Below are 18,583 nucleotides of genomic sequence, written 5' to 3' on the forward strand. Positions count from 1 at the left end.
TTTACACCCAGCTGATGTCCATAACCCACAAGTATAACTGACAATCAATTTTGTGGGAGCTTCACTTCAGAAAGGACTTCAGAAGCTAGCCAACATGGAGAGAGTACTCTTGATTTCTGAAGTTTGGCAATTTCAGAAACCATATACAAGTGGCACCCGATGAATTCTTTCATCTGAACTAGGATCAGCTGGCTTTTCTTCAAGTTGATGCTAATCCCTAGTTTGTGACATTGGTGGAGCAAGAAGTCCCTGGCCTGAACAAGTAGATCCCTCTTGTGAAACATCATCTATGTAAGGAAACACCCAGATCCCTTGCAGCCTGAGATGCACTGCAACCACTGCCATGTACATGGAAAACACCCTAGGGTTGTGGTAAGACCAAAGGACTGTACTTTGAACTAGAAGTGAATGGCTCCCAGCCAAAAGCAGAAGAACCTTCTGGACTTCCTCACAATCTTGATGTGGTAGTAAGCATCCTGAAGGTCTATTGAGCACATCCAGTTCTCCTTCCTCAAGAATGACAGAATGGACAGAATCGTGACCATCCAGAATGTTGTCTGTTTTACAAACTGATTGAGGTGACTGAGGTACAAAATGGGCTTGTAGTGCCCAGACGTTTTTGGAATAAAAAAGAATCTTTTATAGAATTTGGATCCTTGCTGGTCTTGTGGGACCTCCTGGATATTTCTTTTTCTAGTAGTTTTGAAATCTCTGCAGCTGCTGCCTTCCTATGTCTGGGCAGAACATCAAGAAGTTTTCTTTTGTTTGGTGGATGGAAAATGAAGGGAATAATGTAGCCTCTGTTTGTAATTTTCTGCACCCAAGAATCATGCTCTGGTGGGGGCTTGCTATACCTGTTTGACAGAATGATTGGAAGGTGGGACTGCAGAATCCATGGTGAAGGAAGGTTAAAAATGTAGGAAGACATGCCTTCGACTGTAAGAGATCAACTAGTAAAGTGCAACTCAAAACAAACACTAATATTACAAGCTATAATGAAGAATATCTGAAGGATATTGGGAGGTATCAAAGATATCAACAAGGTCTGTAAGAAAAGATTGTGACTTATCTTCAACAACTAATAAACTGCAGAGCCCATGGATCACACCCATACCTAACAAGTGTCAAACAAGATCTGAGATACTGTAGGGACAGAAGGGTATTATGGGTGCATGGAAGAAGCCTGAGCCCTGGATCAAAGACTCTTAATATGTTGAAGTGCTGGAACTGATCAGATCCATTTTACCAATATGTTGAGCATCTGAGGTGCTGGCAGGGAGGGATGGGAGTACCCATTCTGAGGGAATGGCATTCAACAATGACCCTCCATGAGGGGAGGAGTGGTCAGAGGAGGTGAGTAGCTGTCAACCACTGAGTCAAGGAGCACTGAGGACAGGTCATAATGTAAAAAATCCCCTGACTAATGGGGCTAATGGATAATGTGCAGTTCAACTGCTCTGCATGTTTTTCACCGAGAATAGGATCATAAAATCATAGGAGATTACTAGACTAATGGCTTTAGGGCCCTTACAAGCCTAGACAAGAGTTTATTCCTAAAAAGAAACATCAGTCAGCACCTGTCAACTCCTGACATATATCATTGCTGGAACCTGTGTCTAACAGAGCTCTTTTCAAACTATCTGGAAATATACAGAGCTAAGTATATTTTTTGGTTCTTCAGAATTGTGTACTGTAAATGCTGGACTAATTTTATTCAGAGTTGTGCACTGTTATTTTTGATTCACTGTATAGTTTTTCAGATCTCTGCTGAAAATGTTTTGTCCCACCTCCCCCTATTTTCTGCTGTGTCTTAAGTTGGTATAACTGTTTTTTACAGCTTGTGTCATTTGACTATCTGAAGGATTACTTGCATAATAACAGACCATGTTAGTTAACAGCCTGCATATCATTGTTGGAACCTGTGTCTAACAGAGCTCTTTTCAAACTATCTGGAAATATACAGAGCTAAGTATATTTTTTTGGTTCTTCAGAATTGTGTACTGTAAACTGATGCTGGACTAATTTTATTCAGAGCTGTGCACTGTTCTTTTTGAGTCACTGTATAGTTTTTCAGATCTCTGCTGAAAGTGTTTTGTCCCACCCTTTCTATTTCTGGTTTGTTGTTTAAATTTGGTGGCTTTTGCAGTTGCCCCCCCCACTGTATAATTGATGTGGAACACTTCACCCAGTCCCATCTCTTTACCACATTCTACCTAATGCACTCCTTCAGAAATTGTTTTTAGTAATTTTTAATTTAATTGCATTTTTTAAACTGTGTTTGGTCTAATATTGCTACATACTCAAGTGTGCTAGCTTGCACTGCATTTGAATTGTTTTTACTGCTGTTTTAGCTACTTTTCTGTAAAAAAAAAAAAAACAACAAAAAGAAAACTGTACGCCTGTTTCCTACCTTTCCTGTAACTAGTTTAGCCCAGATACAGATTTGCTGTATCCAGGACTGTATGTAAGCTTCTGAACCCCCCCCCCCCAAGCCTTTCTGTGTTGGAGGGAAGCCTTCTAGCTTGTCAGTGGGAGTGGTAAGCACTAGGTAACCTGTCTAGCACATAAGGAGTGGTTCTGGTCCAGAAATTGTAGTTATAGGCCATCTGGGAAATCTTTTCCATCTCTCTCAACTTTCTGATTTGAAAGCCCGTATTTGCACTTGTTTCTTTCCTGTAACTTTAGTATACAGATTCTTAGTTTTAGCACTTGAATTTGCTTAGTCGTGCTCAGCACTTGTTCAGAACTTGTTGTAAGCACTAAATAAGCTACTAATTATTATAGCACTCAACCTTCCTCATTACCTAGAAGAAAACATTTGTTGCACTTACTTTCTTCACTTGCTTAGAGAAAAACAGCTCTTGTACTCACTTTCCTCACTCATCTAGAGGAAAATAGTTTTTTATTCAGGCATGTCCAAGGGTCAGCTCCCAGAGTTCTCTCCTGTCTATCTGATGAATCTGGGCATCTTAGGGCAATGTAGAAATTGCCTCATGTACACAGACAATCCTCTCCTACCACCCAACACTACAACCTGTGAGAGATGCACTTATCTAGCCAAACTGGAGGTAAAGCTCTCTCCAACCAAGACTGAACTTGACATTCAAGAGGAGAAGGTAAACACTTGCACCACACCACACTTATCACATAGTCTCACTAAATCTACACCAACAAAATCCACACATAAAAATACAAAAACATTCACGGAGGCTCTCAATAATAATCTGCCCAAGCAACAGAGACCTCCAAAGCAGAAATGCAAGCAACTTTCACCCACCAACACAACCCAAATGACACATAGCCCACAGACTCAGTGTGCCACTCAACCACAGCTAATAAGGCAAAACAACGTATCCAACACACTAGTCATAGGTGATGTCCCACTCACCAGGCTAAACAAGAAGAAGGTTACTATCAGCTGCCTGTCAAGTGCCAGGATCCGCCACATAACACACACACTCAGGTCACTCCACAACAAGTACAAATATGACTCTGTCATTGTTTATGTTGGTGTGAACAACCTGAGATGTACCTCCCTGGACTACAGGAAAAGAGACATGGAAGAGCTCTCTGATTTGTAGCCAAGGCAGGTATGACCCTAGCCCTGAGTAGCATTTTGTCATCACCCATAATGATACCGCAGTACAAGGACAAAATGATTGACTTCAACAATTGGGTAAGCTTCTGGTGTCATTTTAAGGGGATCCAATATCTGTCTGCTTGGGATGACATGGTCAACAGACCATGATGCTTTGCCAGAGATGGCCTGCACCTGTTGCCCCTGGGATTCTGGATACTGGCTAAGGCTCTTGTAGCCCCTATAGTGCCTCTTTTAGGCAAGGTTCAAATGACAAATTCACCATGTAACACGAACAGGCAAGCAAAAACTGAGGGCAATGCTACTCAATGCTAGAAGTCTAAATCTCAAAATGCACTCACTTGAGGCACTCCTTACAATGGAGAACATCGATATCTGTGCAGTGACTGAGACCTGGTTCAAGGCTCCAGAGAGCACCCCTGCACTACCAGGCTATAACTCATACCACACTTTTTGGCCATCTAACCTGGACCGGAACACCAAAGGCGGAGATGTGTCCATATTCAATAAGGATATCCACACCTCCAGGCTAATTTCTCAGCATAATGCATCTGAGGTTATCCAAGTGCAACTAACTCTGGGCAAAACTGCAATCCAAATTGTAGCTTGCTACAGATCCCCCACCATGCCCCAGGATTCCCACTCCTCTTTTCTTGATGTACTGGAAAATACTAGGGTTCAAACACCCTAATAATGGGCAATTTCAACTTCCCCACCATTAACTGAGAAAACTACTCGTGTACCAACTCCTTCACACAATGCTTTCTGGAATTCATAAACTCCAATGCCTTGGATCAACTTATCCAAACCCCCACCAGGGGCAACAATATCCTAGACCTAGTCATTACCAACATGAGTGACCGGTGTTCCACACCTGAAGTCAACTCCTCGTTGGTCCGATCCGACCATAAGCTAATCACCCTTGATATCCACATCCCGCCCTCACCCCCCATTAAGGAAACCACTGTAAAAAATTTCTTCAAAGCCAACTTCATGCTTCTTAAGACAGAAGTGGTGAACTTCATGACACCCATGCAGATGGACAATACAGTTAAGACTGCTTTATCCTACACAAATACACTCTATAAGCACTTACACGAGTGCATGGATCGTGCCATCCCAAACAGAACCAAGATACTATCCTCCAAAAAAAGGAAGCCAATCTGGTGATCCCCTGCCATAAACAAACTGTACAACAGAAGGAAGGAAGAAATTGTTGCAAAAGAGAGTAAAATCCCATGAGTGGAGGAGCTCCCTGGTCAGCCTCAGTAAGAATCTGAGATCCCTTATAAGATCCTCCAAAGCTAGCTATGAAAACAAAATCACTACTGATTCTAAGGACAACCACAAAGCATTCTATAGCTGTCAAGAAAATCAATGACAACACTCATATCTACTCTGAGTTACAGCACAATGGCACGAAAATTACAGAACCAACTGATACTGCCAACATCCTGGCAGATAGCTTCAGTGCTAACTTTACCCCCCCTCACCCCCTAAAGGGCCCATATCTATACAGGAAGAATGCAGAGTCCCTGTAATTACAACTACGCAGGTAAAAGCTGCACTCTCTAAAGCCAAAAACACAGCATCCATGGGACCAAACAATATCCAAGGCTGCATTTTACACAAACTTCAGAACGAACTGGCTCCCCACCTAAGCACCATGTTCAATCATAGCCTCACATCAGGCTTTGTGCCCACTAAATGGTGTACAGCAACAGTTACACAAAGGTGGAGCCACCACTGATCCCAGGAACTATCACCCTATTAGCCTGACGAGCCTGGTCTGCAAGGCCATGGAACGTATCATCATGGAACTCATAAATAAAGACATTGGTAACCTCCAAACTCTGTATCCCACCCAGTTTGAGTTTGTGAAAGGCAGATCATGCCTTCTGAACCTGGTTGATTTCTTTGAGGCAGTCACCAAAACCGTAGATGAGGGTAAGGTGGTTCACACAGCCTATCTTGACCTAGCCAAGGCTTTTGACACCGTCCCCCATTCTGGAATTATAGCTAAACTCATTAAACTAGGTATAAATCCCTACATTACAAGATGGGTTGCCAAATGGCTCACTGAAAGAACCCATGCTGTAAAAGTTGCACACTTCAAATCTGACCTCAAACCAGTGACAAGTGGAGTACCACAGGATTCAGTCCTGGGACCTCTCCTGTTTGGTATCTACTTCTCTGAAGTACAGGCTAACACAGAAGGCCTCTGGCTAATGAAGTTTGCAGATGACTGCAAACTAGGAGCCATAGTCGAGTCCCCAAATGATGTGAAAATCCTACAGAAGGGCCTTGCTGAGACAGATGCCTGGTGTCAGAGCCATGGCCTCAAGCTCAATGACAAAAAGTGCATTGTCATCCCCTTTGGTAAAAACTCTGTACCCATGAACTACTACATAGACAGCAGTCTACTTAACACCAAATTTGTGATAAGAGACCTTGGGAACCCAGGTGGACAGTAGTCTGTCCTTTAATAGTCACATCACCACAGTAGTCAGGAAGTCCTTCTACGTGGTACACCTCATCATAAAATGGTTCTCATCCAGGAAAAAAGAGGTCATTGTTCCCCTCTACTCGACACTCATTAGACCCACTATAGAGTACAATGCCCCTTTTGGAATGTACCTCACAAGACATCTGCAGCAGCTGGAAAGGTCACAGAAGTACCTCACAAAGAGGATTACTGGCCTCAAACAGATACCCTACACTGACCGCCTCAAAAACTCCAGCTTTACTCCATAGCATATCGCCTACTCCGAGGTGATCTCTGCCCAACATATAAAGCTATGTCAAACCCAGAGCTGTTGGACATGCTACACCTAAGGAAATCCCAATCCCTCCAAGCTACATGCTCCAGGGACCTAAACCTTGTCACCACAATAACCAGGACATGCTGGAGGGATAGATTATCTATGTCAAGCAAAGTTCTTCATTAGCACTCTTCAGGAAAAATCTTGATGATTGGATGGGAAAGCAGGACTATTCACAACAAAATGGGACACCGTAACTGAGAAGAATTCATTCTTCATCTTTTGTAGTGCACCTCACTGTTTTCTCACTAAATAAATGGAACATACTCTTAACAACCCTATAATTATGATATACTATTTTATAAATCTGGAACTTTAAACAACCATGTACAAAAACACTGTTTTACCTGCTTAAGCATTCTTCCCTGAATAGAATATATATCCATGAAATTCAACCTTAAATCTGTCAGATTCACCTTCTTTCTTTATCAAGCATTAAGAATGATCTGTTTTAGCCTTTCTACCCCTTTTATCAGAGCTTCTTCATTTCACAGACTGCAACATTATCACTAAACTCCTTGTCATTTGATTCCTAGTATAACTTGTTGAATTACACACTGGAAGATCTTAGCAGCAGAGATGACACAGGATACTATCATTTTGTACCTTGTTAAACTTTTTTTTGTACAGAAAGTTAAGATACCTTTGCTATAAGCATTAAGTTCAAGCTGGTGACAGAGTGATATCAGATCCAACTTGCTAAACACCTTTACTGGACTTATTTAAATCATGACATCATAAGTGTCAAGAGTCTTTGCTTTTCATAGCTTTACTAGCTTCTATCATGCCTGCACTAATCCAAGCTTCACTTGGATTCTGAGACTTAGTAGCTTTGGGACTTGACCCATCTTCTATTATGTCCAGTTTCTTGATTTTCTCTGCTGTTCAATGATCTTTCCTAAGTCAAAAAAATTATTGTATGAGGTATGTCATGTCTGTTGCAAAATACGCTTTTAAAACTTCTTAAATGAACATGTTTTGTGGACTGATGTGCCTAAAGTTTGGTATCCGCACTGGGTTTGGCTTCAGTTTCTTTCGTATTATGTTTAATAATTCCTATGTGTATTCACAGTTTATACTGCTGTTACTATTGCTGTGACTTCTGGCTTTTTACTATTTTCCATTAATTAAGTTATATACTCTTGCATCATTTGGTTTACTCTGCTACCACTGTCTGTGTGCCTTTCATTATTTTATGACATCTACTTTGCTTATGCTTTTCTCTTGTTATTTGCTCACTTTGTCTTCCTGGTCTTTAATTTGTTTTCTATTATGGTATAATATTTCTTTTTTAATATCTGCAAAATTTTGCAAAATGATTCTATTTTATGCATTATACATGACTTTTTAAACAAGCCAGGACATTAATTATGAAAGTCCCCCACAACAGTAATTGTCTTTTTGCGATATTTATAAAACCTTTATGTTTTGCTGAGTTCTCTTAGTTGCATTTTCATTCACTCACCACCACTATTTGCTTCCATCATATTGACTGACTTCTCATTAGATTTGGCAGTCCTTGCCTTTAATTCTTAAGTACCGAAATGTATCAAAAAAGGTCCAGCTGCTTGTACAGAGGATCATATGTAGTTCACCCAGAGCATTCTTGTTTACCTGTAATTGATTTATGACTGCAATATCTGCTTGTACTTACTCTATAATTGCGAATTCAAAGTTTCTAGATAGTGCCCCATCTTCTTTTGTGCACCACTTCTACATTTTACATTTTATATTGCACATTTTTCTTGAGCTCGTACTGGTTATTTGACTTGTCTAAAGCATTCCAGTATCTGTTGCCTGGTCCAACTTTGGCTTCATGTATTTGTTTATTTTTATTTTACATTTAACCAGGAAAGTCCAACTGGACACAAGTTTATTTTCAGTAGAGGCCCGAGAGAAAAGCTCCACAAGAACACAGTCAACAAAGATTACAAATAATCCACAATATACAAATTGATTAGGTTAAATACAGAAAATATACAGCTGTATCAAGATATACAAGAACATAAAATATACACATACATATGAGCCAACAGAATACATATAATCAAGAGAATATAGTGAATCCTTAAAACACCTTGTGTCAGAGAATCAGATAAAAATTTGGCGCAGTGGTGCAGCGGTAGCATTGTCACCTCACAGCAAGAGGCTCTCCAGTTTGATTCTTGGCTGGAGTGCCTTCTGTGGGGAGTCTGCATGTCCTCCCTGCATTTGTGTGGGTTTACTCCTGGTGCTCCAGTTTCTGCCCATGTTTCAAAAACATGAATCTGGAGGGTTTCTCCCCAGGCCTCTGCTGAAAAAAGGCTTTGTTCCAAGTCAGACTTTCATGGTAAACAAATGTTAAATAAATGCACATCTTATGGTTTCTGTTCATTCAGATAAGGGGTAACAGTGTGATCGATGGCTAAACTAGCCTGCACTAGTACAGGAACAGAGCCAAACATTAGTTAGATGAGTTTTTAGTGATTTTTTAAATTGTTCTAAGGAAAAGATGGATGATATATATGTTGGCAGAGAGTTCCATATTTTAGGAATGAAGATAGGAAAGAGTGCCTCCCCAGCTGTGTTATTGGGTTTTGTTACTTCAAGAAGGAATTTATTACTGGAGTGGAGAGTTCTATTACTTGAGTAAGGATGACATAGATTTTGCAGTGCAGGGTATTTTTTACAATGATTCTGTATTTTATGGGCTAAAGTAAGTTGATTGCAAAGTAAGACTTGGGGAAGTTCTAACCATTTGAGTTGCTTTAGGGCTGCACAGTGGTGTGACCTATATGTAGAAATGGAGGATATTTTGTTGCGGCAGGAATCGAGTGAAGCTAAATCAGTCCTGCTAAGGTTAGTAAGAATAGGAGAAGCATAAAGAAATGCAGAGATCAGATGAGTGCATGAAATGGTGGACCTGCCTGTTTCTGTACAGGACAACCATTTTTTGTGCACTTTCTTAATGGTCTGGGATATGTGAATATCAAATCTCATATTATTGTCAATCTCAACTCCAAGAAGTTCGGTGTGAGTTAAGGGAGAAATAGTAGTTTTAATACTGGACATAATGTTAAATGAGGGACCTGATGCAGTGGATCTTATAGGTTTGAAGAGCAGAAGATTAGTTTTATTGGGATTCAGATTTAGTTGGAATTGAGATAGCTATATTTCAACAGAAAGAAAGGAGTCTTGTGTTAATGAGTGAAGTTCTTGTAAGGAAGAAGTTGAACATATTAGTGTGGAATCATCTGCATATTGGATGACAGATGCATGAGGAGTAGAAGTGTGGGGGTTTTTAGTATAGAGGGAGAAAAGCAGAGGACCTAGTATGGAACCTTGGAGTGCTCCTAGAGTAACTGGAAGAAGAGGTGAGAGTTCCTGCTGCCATAGAACTGCTTGATGGCATCCAGATAAATAGTTTTGTAACCAGGCAATAGAGGATTGACTAAGACCTAGATCAGAAAGAGCTTTGATAAGTATACTATGTCTGACCATGTGAGAGAGGTCGAGAAAGTTAGCAGATACAAATTTTCCATTGTTTCTGTGGTGGCTTACTGTATTGGTGAAGGACATTAGAGCAGTGGTAGTGCTATGAAAGGGACAAAAGCTGTGTTGAGTATTTGATGAGAGTTTATGGGTATGTAAGTAGTCCATAATTTGTGTATGTATGCATCTCTCCAGGATTTTGGATAGAGGGGATAGAATAGCTATTGGTCGGTAGTTGGTCAGCTCTATAGCATTGCCTCCTTTATGAAGTGGGATAATATGGGAAATTTTCCAGCTTTCAGGGCCTAGGGTTTCAGACAAGGATCTGTTAATAAGAATGGCTACTGGGTAGATGATTGCATCAGCAGCAATATGCAGAAATTTGGCTGGTAGCTTGAATGCTGCCAGTGTTGTAGGCTTTAGTTTTTTTAAGGCATTTTCTTATTATGTCAATAGACCCAGGTTGCAGGGTAAAGATGTTGCTGTATGTTTTGCAAGACTCTGTGGTGGGTGGGGGTTGTTTGGCTGGTTAGATAAGGCTAGAATGGTCTCATTGAAGTATTTATTGAATTGAGTAGGTATATTCTCTGAGTTGTTTTTTGAAGTAGGGGAGGGAGTACTATATTTACCTGGAAAGAGAATTTTGTTAATGGCTGTCCAGAACTTTTGAGGATTATTTTGATGTTTAATTTGTAGAGTATGATAGTAATTAATCTCGTCAAGTTTGACTAGTTTCTTTGCTTTATTTCTAAGCTCCTGGTAAGCTTGTCTTGAGGCTTGATTTTGTGGCAGTGGTGCCAGGCTTTGTCTCTGGCTTTAAGAAGGAATCTGGTGTCTTTATTTAGACAAGGAGCAATACTGGATTTGATTCTGATAGTTCTGTGAGGGGCATATAGGTTTAGGATATCTAGAAAGGTGGAGTTAAAGTATTTCATGGCTTGTTCTAGATCAAGAAGTTTCAGTGGTGTCCAATTACACCTTCTAAGGGCAGTAAGAAATTGATGAGTTAAATTTCTTTTTATGTCTTATTAGCTGGTACACAGTGCTTTTGGTATGATGGATATGCTGCCTTAGCCGAACGGTTGGTAGATGGTCACTCAGGCCATCTGGGAGGGAATAAGAATGAGAGGGGTGGACTGGTCTGTTTATTAATATTCAGTCAAGGATTGATCGCCTCTTGGATGCTTTGTAAGTTCTAGTATGAGTGTGGATGGTTTATATAAATCCATGAAGGTTTACATGATTAGTGGGGTTATGAGAATTGCAGGCAAATCAATTGATGTTAAAATCTCCCATTTTAATGGTTTCTTGTTGGATTGACTTACAAGACCAATTTAGGAGGTTCTCAAGAGTGGATATATTGTTTCTAGGTGGCATGTAGCATCCAATTATGTTTATTAGTTTTTTGGAGTTAATTTTTAGTTTGGTAAAAATTAATTCAGCAATGTCAAAGTTGGGATAAGTTAGGTTCAATGTCTCAACTATAAGGTGATTTTTAAATAAAATTGCTATGCCACCTCCATTTTTGCCTATTCTAGCCTTCCTTATGATATTATATCCTGGAGAAAGGATTTCATTATCATTATTGTGTGGTTTAAGCCATGTCTCAGTTAAAAGCACTATAACTGGAGAGTATAGTGAGAGACTGGCATGGAGATCATGAATTTTATTGGAGATGCTTCTAATGTTTATGTTTAGCAATAGTAGGTCAGCTGCTTTCCTAGGGAGATGAAGTATGCTGTTGGAGTTGTTTGAAACTTGGGAAGTAGAGAAATTTAGAGTAATTATTGGTCTGGGATTTGGACGAATTTCTACACTAAGAGATAGTTTTGAAGCTATGAAGATTATAGATTTTTTTTATAATTTTTGTTATATACCTGTCAGATTTAAGGGAAATTTTGGGTGAGTGGTGGTGAGGTAGTAATGTAATGGAAGCATAGTCAATGGGTGAAGAGTTGAAAATGGAAGAGGAGATAGAATTGGTATTATAAGGACAAAGAGCAGTAGCATGGTAGGGAGCAAATTCTTGTAGGTTGATGCGATATGAGGCAAGATGGGCAATAGATGATAGTACTGCTAGAGCAGATATGTGTAGCAGGAGCACATTGTTATAGTATGTTTGTAATTTATCTAATCAGTTCCAATTTAGATATTATGGAATTAAGTAGTAGTAATCTAGTGTAAGAGAGAGAGAATATCAAGTGTGTATTTTCATGGGGATGGAGTTAGTGATTATGTTAAATGGATAGAGTTAGTATGTCTGATTGGATAATGAGAAAGTTGGGCATGGCTAGAATGAAATATGAATTGGTATAGCAGGGGGTGGGTGGGAATTGGGGGTAGGGTAGGGGAGTGGCATGAGCCTCACAGCAGTGAGGGTGAACAGAGGAGGTTGGATCCAGCTGGGAGCTGTCTGGCAAACAATCAGTAAGCTTATTTGTTTTTTGCTTTTTTTTTTGTTTTTTGGTTGTTTTTTACATGAGATACTAAACTAGGGGAAAATCCTTAAACTAGTTTCTATGCAGGGAAGGGAGTTTCTAAACAGCCTGACCTAAGGGTCTTTAGATAGATTAATGAAGACAGTTAAATTTAGGTTATCAGTATGTGGCTGGACAAAAAGTGGTAAGATAACTGCAAATAAAACAATATGCTAATAGACAGTGAAAGGGCCAGGTGTATTTAGCTGCTGGGAGGGGGGAGGCTTAAGACATATCAAGGTCAATGAAGAAATGCTACACATTAAGCAGAGAGGCTGCTAGCTGGGCTACTAGTTGGGCAGAGTGGAACTGAAGAATAGAAATTATCTAATAGAAAGTCAAGATGAATGATCACAGTATTGTGATGTATGGGTAGCAGGTACACTTAGACAAGTTAGTATGTAATGAAAAGTTACAAAGAAGAAATGTACATTAACAAAGAGTCCTCCTCTACAGCTTGCTTGTGGTCTCCTTACAAGCAGAAGTCCTCTCATTATACAGGGTCTCCTCCCATCTAGTAATACAATATTTTGTCATGTTTACCGTCTTTGCATAGTTCTGAAACCTGGCTATTCAATTCTTCAAAATATAAACTTACATTATTTTTGATAATTATACTGTATATATTTCATTTTTGCCTAGCATCTCTTAGTGACAGGTATATAGCAAACATTGTTAACTAATTCCTAGCTTTTGAAATTTTTTTTTAAATGCAGCCATCTGTTCTGAATCTTCTCATTTTCTCTAAACAAGAAAGCCCTTAACCCCACATACATGAATACAAGTCAAGTTTGCTCATGACCTTAAACGTTTTCCTTCTTAATAATTTTATTTTTAATAATGATCAGGTTAGTCAAACTAGTTCAGTGGCCTCTTTTCAGGAGAGATTTGAGGTTGTGTTTATATTAATAGGTCAAAGTTGCCCAAAACATTGGGAAACTTCCCCTTGGTGCCATAAGATCTACTATATCAATTAAAACAGACTTATGCAGATGGGACCTACGATTAACACTTCATCAGAAGGAAGACATACTCAGGAGTGCAGCACTCGTAGCAGCAATCTAACTACCTGGTGTGGGAGTAGAATCTGCAGCCTTCTGCATCAAAGGCAAGTGTGCCACCTAGTGTCAGACACTGAATAAAGTAATTTATTGACTACGTTACCTCAAATCCAGCTTTCATGTCTGGAGACATGAACAAGACACAAATCACAGTTCATTAAAATTGCTACAGAAAAGCAAAACTACTTACTCAGTGACAAGAGCTATAATAGAACTCTATCATAAGTGCTTTGGAGGTGTTGAACAACTACAGTTTTTACAAATTCCTGCATTTTTTTACCCACTTACTAGGACACAATCTATAAAGCTAGGTGCACTTTATTAAGTGAGTTATGTGCCAGCATAGCAAACCACATATATTCAAGAAGTCTTGTGATTTATAACTGACTAAAAGAAATGTTTGTAATCCTTTCATTTAAAGAATACTTCAGATATTCTACAGAAAAAAAGAAAATGTTTGTGGGGCATTGGGTGAAAGCTGTATAAATAAATTTACGCATAAGTCATAAACCCTCACTTACATGATATTGATTTGTTCCTACCCAATGGCCGTCTGACACTCATGCACAGTGCTGTACCAATCACAAGACATGAATTTCTGTGAGGAAGATTATCTCCAGGTACTACACTTCTTCTCTGATTCAGTGACTACAAATTAGACTTAGTTATTAAGTAAGTAACTAAAAAGTCATGGATAGCAGTCAAGTCTGATTAAGTAATTTATTTTGCCAGAAATAAGTGTGCCCAATGCACATCTAGCTGTGCCTCAAATACTAAATGTTCAGTACAAAATAAAGTGTCCCTACAGTCATGGACTTGAATTCCAAATACCCTAAATCAACAGTGAACAAAGTACTGTAATCATTCTGATTTGTTCCTGGAAAGTGAGTACCAATGAACCTTAGAAGACAATGCATTGCTTAAATTATGCTGTTGAATTAAGATGAATTATCCAAGATCTAAATGACCTGAGAGAACCTTGTGAGACTGTATTCACTGGCAGTCCTATTTATTGGACTCTTACACTCTTTGCTGAGTGTTTGACATCTGGTAATCAGTTCAGACCAGGGTTAGTATTTCTTGTCTCTGTTTTCCTCGAAGAAGCTCTTTGTCTCAAATAGTTGCCTGCACTTAATTGTGAGCAAGTACTCAAATAAGGAAACTAAAGCTCTAGTTAGCATATTACATCATTCAAACCCTCCAAAACAATGCTTTTGCTAGGGGCAATATGAAGCAAGGACAAATCTAAACTAATAAAAGAAGTGCAAGATCCTTCAACCAGCATGTCTGTGACTCTAGAGAGCCATATCATGGAAGAAGCCTGAAAGTATATATTTTTAGATAATGACCACCAGAAATTCCAAACCTGTGTTCTAAACACCATACAACTGCTCTTCATTTTCAGTCCAGTGTAAAAATATTTGTAATAACCCAAGTTTTAATCTGCCCTATCAAGACATATTCATGGAGATTATTTTAATTGTTTGGACTCTCATTACTCGGTGTCTTAAACTCTTTACTTAAGCTTGTTTTGCTTTTTTTTCACACTGTTTTCCTGCTTAACCCCCAACACTTACTTAAAAAGAAGATTCATAAGGTTCTGTATTTCATGCAGCATTCCACAGCTTTGATGGTACCACTTAAAGCCAACATTGTTGGTGCAAAGGGATAAGGCTCCAACTGCAACCCAGGTGACAAGAGGTTGAGTACTGACTGTCACACCTGTCAAGGACAGGAGGGAAATTATAAGATTCAAACCTTCTAATCTATCTTTGGGGGTTGGGAAGTACATGTCAGGGCACATGCTCTGTGAAAGAATTCACTGGTGAAGACTGGGGATCATGTAAAGTTTCCTTCTACATGTGAGCAAAGCCATGATTACACTGCATGTGGATGCATGAACATCACTTACAAGGCCCTTTGCACACCATCCCTTAGGCATTACTGGAAGGTGCATGTGTCTGATAGGGCTAAACAAAGAAAACCTCTATGGGTGCATGAATGACAGTTCTTATTACTGGTTTTTAGCCTCGCATAGGAGATTGAAGAATACTGGAAAACTTGAAGGCTTCCAGTCCAATTGCACAGAAGTAGGGTTTCCATATTTGCTGAAGGTGACTGGAGTTCAGGAACAGACTCATGGCACTGATCAGACTGACTAGAAGCGATACGATGAAGTGGACAATGGCCAGTTCTCCTATCTTGGAGGTGGTACAACGACTGGTGAAGATCAGTAGTCTTGTAACTCAGCAGTTCAGTAAGGAGGCATGAGACAAATGCTGACATCACTGCACCTCACTTCTCCAGAGTACCGTTTCTGACCAGTACTGTCACAGTATGATGGCTCCCAGAGCCCATTCAGTGGCTTTTCATAGGTTCCTCATTTTCCCCACCTCTAGAAATTTTTCCATATAGGTTGCTCCCTAATAAGTTAGAGAGACTACCTGGTAAATTGATACTTTCAGAGCACTCTGATTAGGAGCCACAGAGGTAACCAATGGGGAGGAAACATAGTGTCTGAATACATAGCTGGATACTCAGCAGCAGGTTCAAGGGAAGCATAAATGTATACCACCTGAAGCATAGTGGTCACTTATGGCTGTGTGTACACCTCAGTAGGGATGGGAGCATAATTGTATACCACCTGAAGCATAGTGACCACTTATGGCTGTGTGTACACCTCAGTAGAGATGGGAGCATATCCCAACAAATCACTGGAGCCACCACGATAGTAAAGAATCTTTATTTTAAAACAGAACGAGCGCTTTCACGCACCCAACAAGTGCGCTTCATCAGGTTACAATAATTAGAAAAGAACTCCAGTTTTTATACATAAAATCACACCCTAGTTAATGAGCCTTTATGGCGGGTAAAAAACAAATCTAATTAACCAATTTAGAAAAGACAAAATTGAATAAATACATCTTAAACAGCTTGGTATCCAGGTTAAAAATATGCAATGAAACATTATCACATCGCTCATCCTACAAGATAGTGTAAAATCTATCAAAAATTGTATTCATATAGTACATCTCATAAAAAGGTATCCTATTATAACATTAAAAAATCATAACCTGTATTCATTCAGGAACACTCATATAAAGTGTGAGTAATATAACATCACACAATTACTAACAGAATTCCTAGTGTAACGTAACGCTCTAAAAGAGAAGGGAAAAAAGAATATGGGAGGAAGAGAGGATGAGGGAGGGGGGGGAGGGGAAGAAGAGGGGAAAGGGGGTAGGAAAGGAAAACGGAGAAGGGAGAAGAAAAAATAGAAAGAGAATAGACAAGAGAGAAGGAGAAGGGGGAAAGGAAAGGATAGACAAAAACATAAAATAGACCAAACTGGTACATTGGTCTATACAATAATAATTGCATCTGCGTGAAATCACCATTATAATAAAGATGTGACTACCCAAATCAGCATAAACACAACAAATAACACTACTCAGTTCAATAAAATAAAATAGAACATCTATCTCTCTTGATAGTGGAAGCGACCCATCTGGAGCCAGCCAATCATCCATAATTCATCTAAATAAACATAAAGACAAATAACCCTGTGCAAGCCACAACCCTTATAGAATGTGGAGCAGAAAGATCAAAGAAGAGCAGGTCTAATATTGAGTGATGTATTCAGGCCAGGTTCTAAATGTGCCCTAAGTGTTAAAATCCATCTCAATTCATATAATTCTAGGGTTCCTAGTGTATCACCCTCCCGTTTATTAGGATATAGAATCTGGAGGACTCTAAATTTAAAGACATGTGCCGGAAACATCTGACAATGTCGGGCCAGTACATTACTATCATTCATTTTCCGTATATCATATACGTGGTTGTACACCCAATCTTTGAGTCTGCGTGTTGTTAGGCCCACGTAGTATACTTCACAGCAGTCACATGTGGCTAAATAAATTACATTGGTAGTGTCACATGTCGCATAGAAATTAGGGGTGAAATTAACACCCAGTTCCCTATTTACATATCTCTGTTCTTTGGTAATGTATTTACAAATGCAACATTTTTTGCAGGGAAATGTTCCTAGTCTAAAATTAGTTCTTAAGTCTGTAGGTATGTAAGAAACTCTTTCTTTACATAAAATCCTTTTTAAGTTGAAACAATTATTGTGTCTAAAGCTAGGACGTTCACCCACTATATTCAATAATTCCTTGTTCATACTTAACAATTTCCAATTCCTAATCACAATTTCCTTAATGTATTTGACATCATTGGTGTATTTGATGTCATATTGTACTATGCCCTTCTGAAATTTCAAACGATGTCTATATGAAAATTTCTTCATGGGGGCCGTTTCAGAGGCATTCATATTGTTGCTTCTACAATTCATAATTAATTGAGAAGGATATCCTCTGTTCAAGAAGCATTGCTCTTGGAAGTCTAAAAGGCGTTCAATCTCACTGTCAGTGTTACATAATCTAGTAACCCTAGTCATCTGGTTCTTAACTACATTGGGGAAGATGTATCTAGGGTGCATACTCTCATAATGTAATATTCCATTTTTCCAACACGGTTTCCTGTATAGCGATGTAAAAAACTCATTCTTGTCATTTTTAACTATAGTAACATCAAGGTAATTGATACTAATACAGGAAAACTCATGTGTAAAGCTCAAAAAGGAGGTAGTGGTCCCCATATAGCTTACAAATTCATGCAGGGAATCGATGGTACCATTCCAGAAAAGAATGATATCGTCTACAAACCTCCTATAATAAATGGCCTTGTTAACAAAATTCTCTTCATTGAAAATATGCACCCTCTCCCATTCATAAACAGCTAGATTCGCATAGGCATTTGCACAAGGGGTGCCCATGGCAACCCCCCATGCCTGCCTATATGTATTATCCCGAAACATGAAGACGTTGTTGTTTAATATCAGATCAAGCAAAGTACAAATAACAAACTGTTCATCATTACTTATACTACCACATTCATTAAGGTGCCTCCTGACAGCCTCTATGCCAAGATGGGAGCATAAATGTATACCACCTGAAGCATGGCGGTCACTTATGGCTGTGTGTACACCTCAGCAGGGATGGAAGCATAAATGTATACCACCTGATGCATAGTGGTCATTTATGGCTGTGTGTACACCTCGGTAGGGCTGGGAGCATAAATGTATACCACCTGAAG

The 18,583-nt window shown here is 39.3% G+C and overlaps 1 protein-coding gene across 1 annotated transcript in view; it reads right to left on the reverse strand.

Moving 5' to 3' along the window:
- Nucleotides 1-18,583, reverse strand: part of CNTNAP5 (contactin associated protein family member 5) — a 4,019,360-nt gene that overhangs the window by 379,536 nt on the left and 3,621,241 nt on the right. The window lies entirely within an intron of this gene.

The sequence above is a fragment of the Protopterus annectens genome, chromosome 2.part0 (assembly GCF_019279795.1).
Source record: "Protopterus annectens isolate FY-2018-M chromosome 2.part0, PAN1.0, whole genome shotgun sequence".
In the NCBI taxonomy this organism is placed as follows: Eukaryota; Metazoa; Chordata; order Ceratodontiformes; family Protopteridae; genus Protopterus; species Protopterus annectens.